Source organism: Oncorhynchus tshawytscha, unplaced genomic scaffold (assembly GCF_018296145.1).
Source record: "Oncorhynchus tshawytscha isolate Ot180627B unplaced genomic scaffold, Otsh_v2.0 Un_contig_853_pilon_pilon, whole genome shotgun sequence".
NCBI lineage: Eukaryota > Metazoa > Chordata > Actinopteri > Salmoniformes > Salmonidae > Oncorhynchus > Oncorhynchus tshawytscha.
The window spans coordinates 1-10,000 of NW_024608534.1; the positions used below are offsets into that span (position 1 = coordinate 1).

Genomic DNA, 10,000 nt, shown 5'->3' on the forward strand with positions numbered 1-10,000 from the left:
GTAGGTAAGGGCCTTCAAAGGTATTGTAATTCACCAGCTCAGCAGCAGTTTGTCACCTCTGTTAGCCTCTCTAATAGAAACTATCAACACTGAGGGTAGCATACCAAATAGCACCCTATTCCCTACGCAGTGCACTACTTTCAACCAGAGCCCTATGGGTCCTAGTCTAAAGCAGTGCACTATATAGTGAATAGGGTGTTATTTGGGACACGGACCCCTGGTTTTGTTCTGTGCTTCTACTTTACCTATAGCAGTTGTTGCTGAATTTGTTATAGCTGGAGAACGCTATTAGCACACCAAACCCGACTCCCAAAGAGAAGAGATCTGGAGTGGCAGCGTCTATCCAGACCTACACAACAAACAGCCAGGGACAGAGGACAAAAGACACAGGGGGAGAAGGGGGGAGGCTGTTATTAGAGATAATTGCAGGAAACTCATTCAACAGAAAGATGAAAGACACTTGTGAATACGGGGTAATTTAGCAAATTGTTGCTATATTTTCCTGCACTAAATGACTACCTGTGGTGTTGAAATACAGAAATAAATATCAGCATACCTCTCTCACACACACATAAACACACGCACGCAATATATATACAGTATATATATATATGCAGGTAGCCTAGTCGTTAGAGCGAGATCGCTGGATCGAATCTCCAAGCTGACAAGGTTAAAAATCTGTCATTCTGTCCCTGAACAAGGCTGTTAACCCACTGTTCCCCAGGCGCTGTGGATGTTGATTGAGGCAGCAACCCGCACCTCTCTGACTGGGTTAAATGCAGGAAGACACATTTCAGTTGAATGCAACTGACTAGGTACCTCCCCCTTTCCCTAAACAGGAGCTCAGCTGGTGGAGGGTGTCCCCATCAGAGACAAGGACTGGACCAGCGCTGTAAAACTAGTGTGTCTGTGAGAGACAAGGACTGGACCAGAGCTGTAATACTAGTGTGTCTGTGAGAGACAAGGACTGGACCAGAGCTGTAATACTAGTGTGTCTGTGAGAGACAAGGACTGGACCAGAGGTGTAATACTAGTGTGTCTGTGAGAGACAAGGACTGGACCAGAGGTGTAATACTAGTGTGTCTGTGAGAGACAAGGACTGGACCAGAGCTGTAATACTAGTGTGTCTGTGACAAGGACTGGACAGAGCTGACTGGACAAGGACTGGACCAGAGCTGTAATACTAGTGTGTCTGTGAGAGACAAGGACTGGACCAGAGCTGTAATACTAGTGTGTCTGTGAGAGACAAGGACTGGACCAGTGCTGATACTAGTGTGTCTGTGAGAGACAAGGACTGGACCAGAGTGTGTCTGTAATACTAGTGTGTCTGTGAGAGACAAGGACTGGACCGTGTGTCTGCTGTGAGAGACAAGGACTAGTGTGTCTGTGAGAGACAAGGACTGGACCGGTGCTGTCTAGTGTGTCTGTGAGAGACAAGGACTGGACCAGAGGTGTAATACTAGTGTGTCTGTGAAACTCAATAAGGAAACAGACTTTTATCACCTCTGAATTCTCTCTCTCCCTCTCTCTCTCTCTCTCTCTCTCTCTCTCTCTTTCTTTCTCTCAGTCTCCCAATCTTTCTCTTTCTGTTTCTCTCACTCCTTCCTGTCTCTCTATCTCTCCTCCCTCTCCCCCATTCTTACCTGAGGCTCACAGAGTCGTAGGAAGTCGACGCTGAGGTAGGCCTTAATGCCATCCATGGCTCCAGGGAGGGTGACCCCACGCAGCAGCAGGACGGTCAGGACCACGTAGGGCATGGTGGCTGTGATCCACACAACCTGCACAGGAACACATGGACTCAACAACCTGGCCCACTCTGTTCTGTTCTAGGCCGGGACTCAACAACCTGGCCCACTCTGTTCTGTTCTACACAACAGGACTCAACAGCCTGGCCCACTCTGTTCTGTTCTAGGCCAGGACTCAACAGCCTGGCCCACTCTGTTCTGTTATAGGCCAGGACTCAACAACCTGGCCCACTCTGATCTGTTCTAGGCCAGGACTCAACAACCTGGCCCATCTCTGTTCTGTTCTAGGCCAGCCCATCTCTGTTCTGTTCTAGGCCAGGACTCAACAACCTGACCCACTCTGTTCTGTTATAGGCCAGGACTCAACAACCTGGCACACTCTGTTCTGTTCTAGGCCAGGACTCAACAGCCTGGCCCACTCTGTTCTGATCTACTCACATGGACTCAACAACCTGGCCCACTCTGTTCTGTTCTAGGCCAGGACTCAACAACCTGACCCACTCTGTTCTGTTCTAGGCCAGGACTCAACAACCTGGCCCACTCTGTTCTGTTCTAGGCCAGGACTCAACAACCTGGCCCACTCTGTTCTGTTCTAGGCCAGGACTCAACAACCTGGTCCACTCTGTTCTGTTCTAGGCCAGGACTCAACAACCTGGCCCACTCTGTTCTGTTCTAGGCCAGGACTCAACAACCTGGCCCACTCTGTTCTGTTCTAGGCCAGGACTCAACAACCTGGCCCACTCTGTTCTGTTCTAGGCCAGGACTCAACAACCTGGTCCACTCTGTTCTGTTCTAGGCCAGGACTCAACAACCTGGCCCACTCTGTTCTGTTCTAGGCCAGGACTCAACAACCTGGCCCACTCTGTTCTGTTCTAGGCCAGGACTTAATACCTTGCTCATAGAGCTACAGATAGTGTCCCTGTTCGGGTGTTCTGTTCTGCTCACAGGGCCCGATCTAACTTCACCTGGACATCCTGCGCTACAGTGGGATGGCTAATCTTTCATATCCAGAACGAGTGCACATTGTAGGACAAAACTAACTAGATAAAAGTACAACATTTCAGCAAATAGGTATATTTATGTACCCTTAAAATAGGTTGATATGGAGCCAGTACAGATTCGAGGACCACCTACCTTCCCTGAGGTCTTGACCCCCTTCCAGAGGCTGAAGTAGAGAACCACAATGACCACAGCTAGACAGGATGTCAGCTGCCAACGAGGCAGACCCAGGTCAGCTATACCCTCACTGTCCTGGAGGTGGAGCACCCCACGCCTGGAACAGATCAGTTATAACAGGTTATAACAACTAATCAACTAACAGCTAGGTAACTAACAGACCCAGGTCAGCTATACCCTCACTGTCCTGTAGCTGGAACAGATCAGTTATAACAGGTTATAACAACTAATCAACTAGGTATCTAACAGTCCCAGGTCAGCTAAAAAACAACACATCATACTGTTAATAATGACTAACAACAAAACAACAAAATCTAACAACACACTGTTACCAATGACTAACCACAACAATTAACAACACACTGTTACCAATGACTAACCACAACAACTAACTACACACTGTTACCAATGACTAACCACAACAACTAACAACCTATAACTAACAACACACTGTTACCAATGACTAACCACAACAACTAACAACACACTGTTACCAATGACTAACCACAACAACTAACAACCTATAACTAACAACACACTGTTACCAATGACTAACCACAACAACTAACAACACACTGTTACCAATGACTAACCACAACAACTAACAACACAACACACTGTTACCGATGACTAACCACAACAACTAACAACACAACACACTAAGTGGAGAAACACTGCAGTAACTATCAACTAAGAATGAAGAGAAGAAGAAGTAGAAGAAGTTGAAGAAGAAAAGGAGATGAAGGAGAAGAAAAGGAGAAGGAGAAGAAAAGGAGAAGGAGAAGAAGGAGAAGAAAGGGAGAAGGAGAAGAAAAGGAGAAGGAGAAGAAGAGGAGAAGGAGAAGAAAAGGAGAAGGAGAAGAAGGAGAAGAAAAGGAGAAGGAGAAGAAAAGGAGAAGGAGAAGAAGGAGAAGAAAAGGAGAAGGAGAAGAAAAGGAGAAGGAGAAGAAGAAGAAGAAGTAGAAGAAGAAAAAGAAGAAGGAGAAGAAAAGGAGAAGGAGAAGAAAAGGAGAAGAAAAGGAGAAGGAGAAGAAAAGGAGAAGGAGAAGAAAAGGAGAAGGAGAAGGAGAAGAAAGGGAGAAGGAGAAGAAAAGGAGAAGGAGAAGAAAAGGAGAAGAAGGAGAAGAAAGGAAAAGGAGAAGAAAAGGAGAAGGAGAAGAAAAGGAGAAGGAGAAGAAAAGGAGAAGGAGAAGAAAAGGAGAAGGAGAAGAAGAAGAAGAAGTAGAAGAAGAAAAAGAAGAAGGAGAAGAAAAGGAGAAGGAGAAGAAGGAGAAGAAAGGAGAAGGAGAAGAAAAGGAGAAGGAGAAGAAAAGGAGAAGGAGAAGAAAAGGAGAAGGAGAAGAAAAGGAGAAGAAAAGGAGAAGGAGAAGAAGGAGAAGGAGAAGAAGGAGAAGACAAGGAGAAGAAGGAGAAGAAGAAGAAGGAAAGAAGAAGAAGAAGAAGAAGAAGGAGGAGAAGAAGAAGAAAAAGAAGAAGGAGAAGACAAGGAGAAGAAGGAGAAGAAGAAGAAGAAGAAGAAGAAGGAGAAGAAGAAGAAGGAGAAGACAAGGAGAAGCAGGAGAAGAAGAAGAAGAAGAAGGAGGAGAAGAAGAAGAAGAAAAAGAAGAAGGAGAAGGAGAAGGAGAAGAAGAAGGAGAAGGAGAAGAAGGAGAAGGAGAAGAAAAGGAGAAGGAGAAGAAGAAGAAGAAAAAGAAGAAGACAAGAAAAAGTAGAAGAAGGAGAGGATATCTTTGTGTCAACTGAATGACCCTGACTCAGACGAGATGAAATTGCTCCCAGGTGGAGATAAAGATAGTGACTGCCTGTCTGTCCATGACTCCATGACAGGTCTGAATTGTCAAAACAAACCGCCTTTGCTAAAAATATGAAACACCTGTTAATCTAACAAGAACACTGGATACAGTATCTCCATGGACGACCAGGACATGAAGACATGGATCAGTATCTCCATGGACAACCAGGACATGAAGACATGGATACAGTATCTCCATGGGCGACCAGGACATGAAGACATGGATACAGTATCTCCATGGACGACCAGGACATGAAGACATGGATACAGTATCTACATGGACGACCAGGACATGAAGACATGGATACAGTATCTCCATGGATGACCAGGACAATGAAGACATGGATACAGTATCTACATGGACGACCAGGAGAATGAGGACATGGATACAGTATCTCCATGGACGACCAGGAGAATGAGGACATGGATACAGTATCTCCATGGACGACCAGGACATGAATACATGGATACAGTATCTCCATGGACGACCAGGACATGAATACATGGATACAGTATCTCTATGGGCGACCAGGAGAAGGTAGACATGGATACAGTATCTCCATGGACGACCAGGACATGAAGACATGGATCAGTATCTCCATGGACAACCAGGACATGAAGACATGGATACAGTATCTCCATGGATGACCAGGACATGAAGATATGGATACAGTATCTCCATGGACGACCAGGACATGAAGACATGGATACAGTATCTCCATGGGCGACCAGGAGAAGGAAGACATGGATACAGTATCTCCATGGACGACCAGGACATGAAGACATGGACACAGTATCTCCATGGACGACCAGGACATGAAGACATGGATACAGTATCTCCATGGACGACCAGGACATGAAGACATGGATACAGTATCTCCATGGACGACCAGGACATGAAGACATGGATACAGTATCTCCATGGGCGACCAGGAGAAGGAAGACATGGATACAGTATCTCCATGGATGACCAGGACTATGAAGGTATGGATACAGTCTGGACGACCAGGACTATGAAGACATGGATACAGTATCTCCATGGACGACCAGGACTATGAAGGTATGGATACAGTCTGGACGACCAGGACTATGAAGATATGGATACAGTCTGGACGACCAGGACATGAAGACATGGATACAGTCTGGACGACCAGGACTATGAAGGTATGGATACAGTCTGGACGACCAGGACTATGAAGGTATGGATACAGTCTGGACGACCAGGACTATGAAGGTATGGATACAGTCTGGACGACCAGGACTATGAAGGTACGGATACAGTCTGGACGACCAGGACTATGAAGACATGGATACAGTATCTCCATGGACGGACCAGGACTATGAAGGTATGGATACAGTCTGGACGACCAGGACATGAAGACATGGATACAGTCTGGACGACCAGGACATGAAGACATGGATACAGTCTGGACGACCAGGACTATGAAGGTATGGATACAGTCTGGACGACCAGGACTATGAAGGTATGGATACAGTCTGGACGACCAGGACATGAAGACATGGATACAGTCTGGACGACCAGGACATGAAGACATGGATACAGTCTGGACGACCAGGACTATGAAGGTATAGATACACATAGACCGGGATGTGAACTTCTGGCTCTCTCAGGCATATCTTCTGGGTCCAGGTTTCAAATAAAGTCTGATTATGAATGTGCACCTTTGTGTCAGTGAATGCCAACGAGAGAAAAAGGTGAAGCTGATCCCTCTCAAAAATGTCCATACTTGACACACGTCAGAGCAACAACAACAAAAAAAAACTTTAAGAAATAAGTCAACCGTCTCAGTTCAGACTCGGATCTAGAGACGAAACGCCAGACTCACTCAAAGTACTCGGCTGCGGGGGTGGACTTGTGTGTGTCGTTGAGGGAGTTGTTGAAGGCCCAGAGGTCCGAGCAGTTGGGGCTGTTCCAGGTGTTGTTACAGTGGACCCAGGGCAGCTCTCCGGTGAAGGAAGAGAACAGGTAGAACAGGGCCCAGGCTATAATCACGTTGTAGTAGAAGCCCACGTACAGACTGATCAGGATCACTGTGAAACCAACACCTGGGGAGAAAAGGTGAAAGGTGAAAGGTCATAGTTCAAGATCACAATGGTTAGGAATACAGGCTCAGACTATAGCAGAGGTAGACAGAAAACACAAAACAGGGAAAAAATATCACAATAAATAATTGACAGCAACTGGAAGTATCACAAAGGCCAAAGGTCATATCTGTTCCTGGATACCTCAAAATAAAACATACCTCCTATGAACCTCAACACTCTACATTCAGGGTAGCCTAGTGGTTAGAGTGTAGAGGTGGCAGGGTAGCCTAGTGGTTAGAGTGTAGAGGCGGCAGGGTAGCCTAGTGGTTAGAGTGTAGAGGTGGCAGGGTAGTCTAGTGGTTAGAGTGTATAGGCGGCAGAGTAGCCTAGTGGTTAGAGTGTAGAGGTGGCAGGGTAGCCAAAGGGGCAGGGTAGTCTAGTGGTTAGAGTGTAGAGGTGGCAGGGTAGCCTAGTGGTTAGAGTGTAGGGGCAGCAGGGGCCTAGTGGTTAGAGTGTAGAGGTGGCAGGGTCTAGTGGTTAGAGTGTAAGGTGGTTAGGTGTAGGCGGCAGGGTAACCTAGTGGTTAGAGTGTAGAGGTGGCAGGGTAGCCTAGTGGTTAGAGTGTAGCAGGGTAGCCTAGTGGTTAGAGTGTGCAGGGTAGCCTAGTGGTTAGAGTGTAGAGGTGGCAGGGTAGCCTAGTGGTTAGAGTGTAGAGGTGGCAGGGTAGCCTAGTGGTTAGAGTGTAGAGGTGGCAGGGTAACCTAGTGGTTAGAGTGTAGAGGTGGCAGGGTAGCCTAGTGGTTAGAGTGTAGGGGCAGCAGGGTAGCCTAGTGGTTAGAGTGTAGGGAGAGTGTAGGGGCAGCAGGGTAGCCTAGTGGTTAGAGTGTAGGGACGGCAGGTAGCCTAGTGGTTAGAGTGTAGAGGCTGCAGGGTAGCCTAGTGGTTAGAGTGTAGAGGCTGCAGGGTAGCCTAGTGGTTAGAGCGTTGGACTAGTAACCGGAAGGTTGCAAGTTCAAATCCCCGAGCTGACAAGGTACAAAATCTGTCGTTCTGCCCCTGAACAGGCAGTTAACCCACTGTTCCTAGGCCGTCATTGAAAATAAGAATTTGTTCTTAACTGACTTGCCTAGTTAAATAAAGGTAAAATAAAATAAAAATAAAATTTTTAAGGACATATTTACATAAACACTTTTCAGAAGTAAACTAGAACTAGAACACACACGGATAACACAGAATTGTTAAAAAGCACTTTAACATGAAAGACAATAACAAGCCAAACTTTCTAAAGGTTGGCCTCTGCGGCCTCCTCTCTCTTCTCTTTATGTATCCGCAGATCTGCCCTTTCCGTGCGTTTAGCACCATGTCCGCGCTCTACTGTTCACTTTCATCCTAACCTTCAAGACCAACGCGGGTCCATCTCTTTCGTTCTGATGGCGATACGATGTCCTGGCTCTTTTCCCCACGGCTCTTTTAAATCTACAAGAAGTGATATTTGTCGAGGCGGATTTCATTAGCATCACGAGTGATCATGTCGTCTTTTTGAAAACATTGATCGTTAGGAAAAAACAAACGATCAGATGTAATTGCAGCGATTCCCTGTTGAGTGACAGCAGCTATTCTCTCTGTCTCAGCTTAGGGGGCTGGGTGCATGTGAGACAGAGAGAATAGTGGGTGGTGGGTGGGTGGGTGCAGGTGAGACCACTGATTAAAACAACAACATCCAATACTGACACTCAGTCAGGGACCTTAAGATAGAGACAGATAGACCGATGGATGGATGGCTGAATGGGTGGGTGGGTGGGTGGGTGGGTGGGTGGGTGGGTGGATGGGTGGGTGGGGGTGGGTGGGTGGGTGGGTGGGTGGGTGGATGGGATGGGTGGATGGGTGGGTGGGTGGGTGGGTGGGTGGTTGGTGGGTGGGTGGGTGGGTGGGTGGGTGGGTGGGTGGGGTGGGGGTGGGTGGGTGGGTGGGTGGCTGGCTGGGTGGCTGGTTGGGTGGGTGGCTGGGTGGGTGGCTGGTTGGGTGGATAGATGGATGGCTGAATGGCTGGGTGGCTGGATAGATGGATGGCTGAATGGCTGGGTGGCTGGGTGGGTGGGAGGGTGGGTGGGTGGGTGGGAGGGTGGCTGGGTGGGTGTGGTGAGTGAGTGAGTGGGTGGGTGGGAGGGTGGCTGGGTGGCTGGGTGGGAGGGTAGCTGGGTGGCTGGGTGGGTGGGTGGGTGGGTGGCTGGGTGGGAGGGTGGCTGGTGGGTGGGTGGGTGGGTGGCTGGGTGGATAGATGGATGGACAGACGGAGAGACAGAGGGGGTGGAACACCCTATATATAGCCTCCACATTGACTCTGTACCGGTACCCCCTGTATATAGCCTCCACATTGACTCTGTACCGGTACCCCCTGTATATAGCCTCCACATTGACTCTGTACCGGTACCCCCTGTATATAGTCTCCACATTGACTCTGCACCGTCTGCAGCACCACTGTTATGATGGAGGGGGTCCAGAGCAACGTCTGCAGCACCGTGGTTATGATGGGGGAGGGGGTTGGGGGAGTTAGAACGTGACAGAGAAGGTCACATTTGTTCTTTTGACACTCGTCATGTTAATTCGATGGTTTCCGCTCACCGGAGTGTTTATCGATGTGTCGGAAAGTACGGGAAGATTGGCCCAAAATGTGTTCATCACCGAAGACAGAGAGACTCTAAAAGCCAATTTTCAGTTTTCCATCTGACTGGTGTTGTTTGGGTATAAACAATGGTAGTTATCTTAACACACACACACACACACACACACTCTCTCTCCTACCCTTGAATATGGGGCAGATCTTCCAGACACCAGCGGCTCCTAGAGGGGACAGAGAGACCCCATCTCTGTTGTACAGACATCCCAGTAGCCAGTTCCTAGAGGGGACAGTAGACACAGGACAGGATGACATGACATAGTACCATAATGTCTTCTAACACATCAGCCCATGACATCACCAGAATAACAGGTAGGGCACCAGAAACGCTCCTAGAGGGGACAGAGAGACACAGGACAGGATGACATGACATAGTACATACATAATGTCTTCATAACACATTCATAGCCTATACATAGCGACATCACCATGAATAACAGGTAGGGCACCAGGAACGCTCCTAGAGGGGACAGAGAGAGTACCTACACAATGGCTTTATAACACAGTCATAACCTATACATAAGCAATTCATAGCATGTCTGCTATCTGCATGAAGAACAGGTA

At 47.8% G+C, this 10,000-nt stretch overlaps 1 pseudogene; it reads right to left on the bottom strand.

Moving 5' to 3' along the window:
• Window positions 1–245: 245 nt before the first annotated feature.
• The window catches only part of LOC121838716, a 17,495-nt pseudogene continuing 7,740 nt past the window's right edge, over window positions 246–10,000 (bottom strand).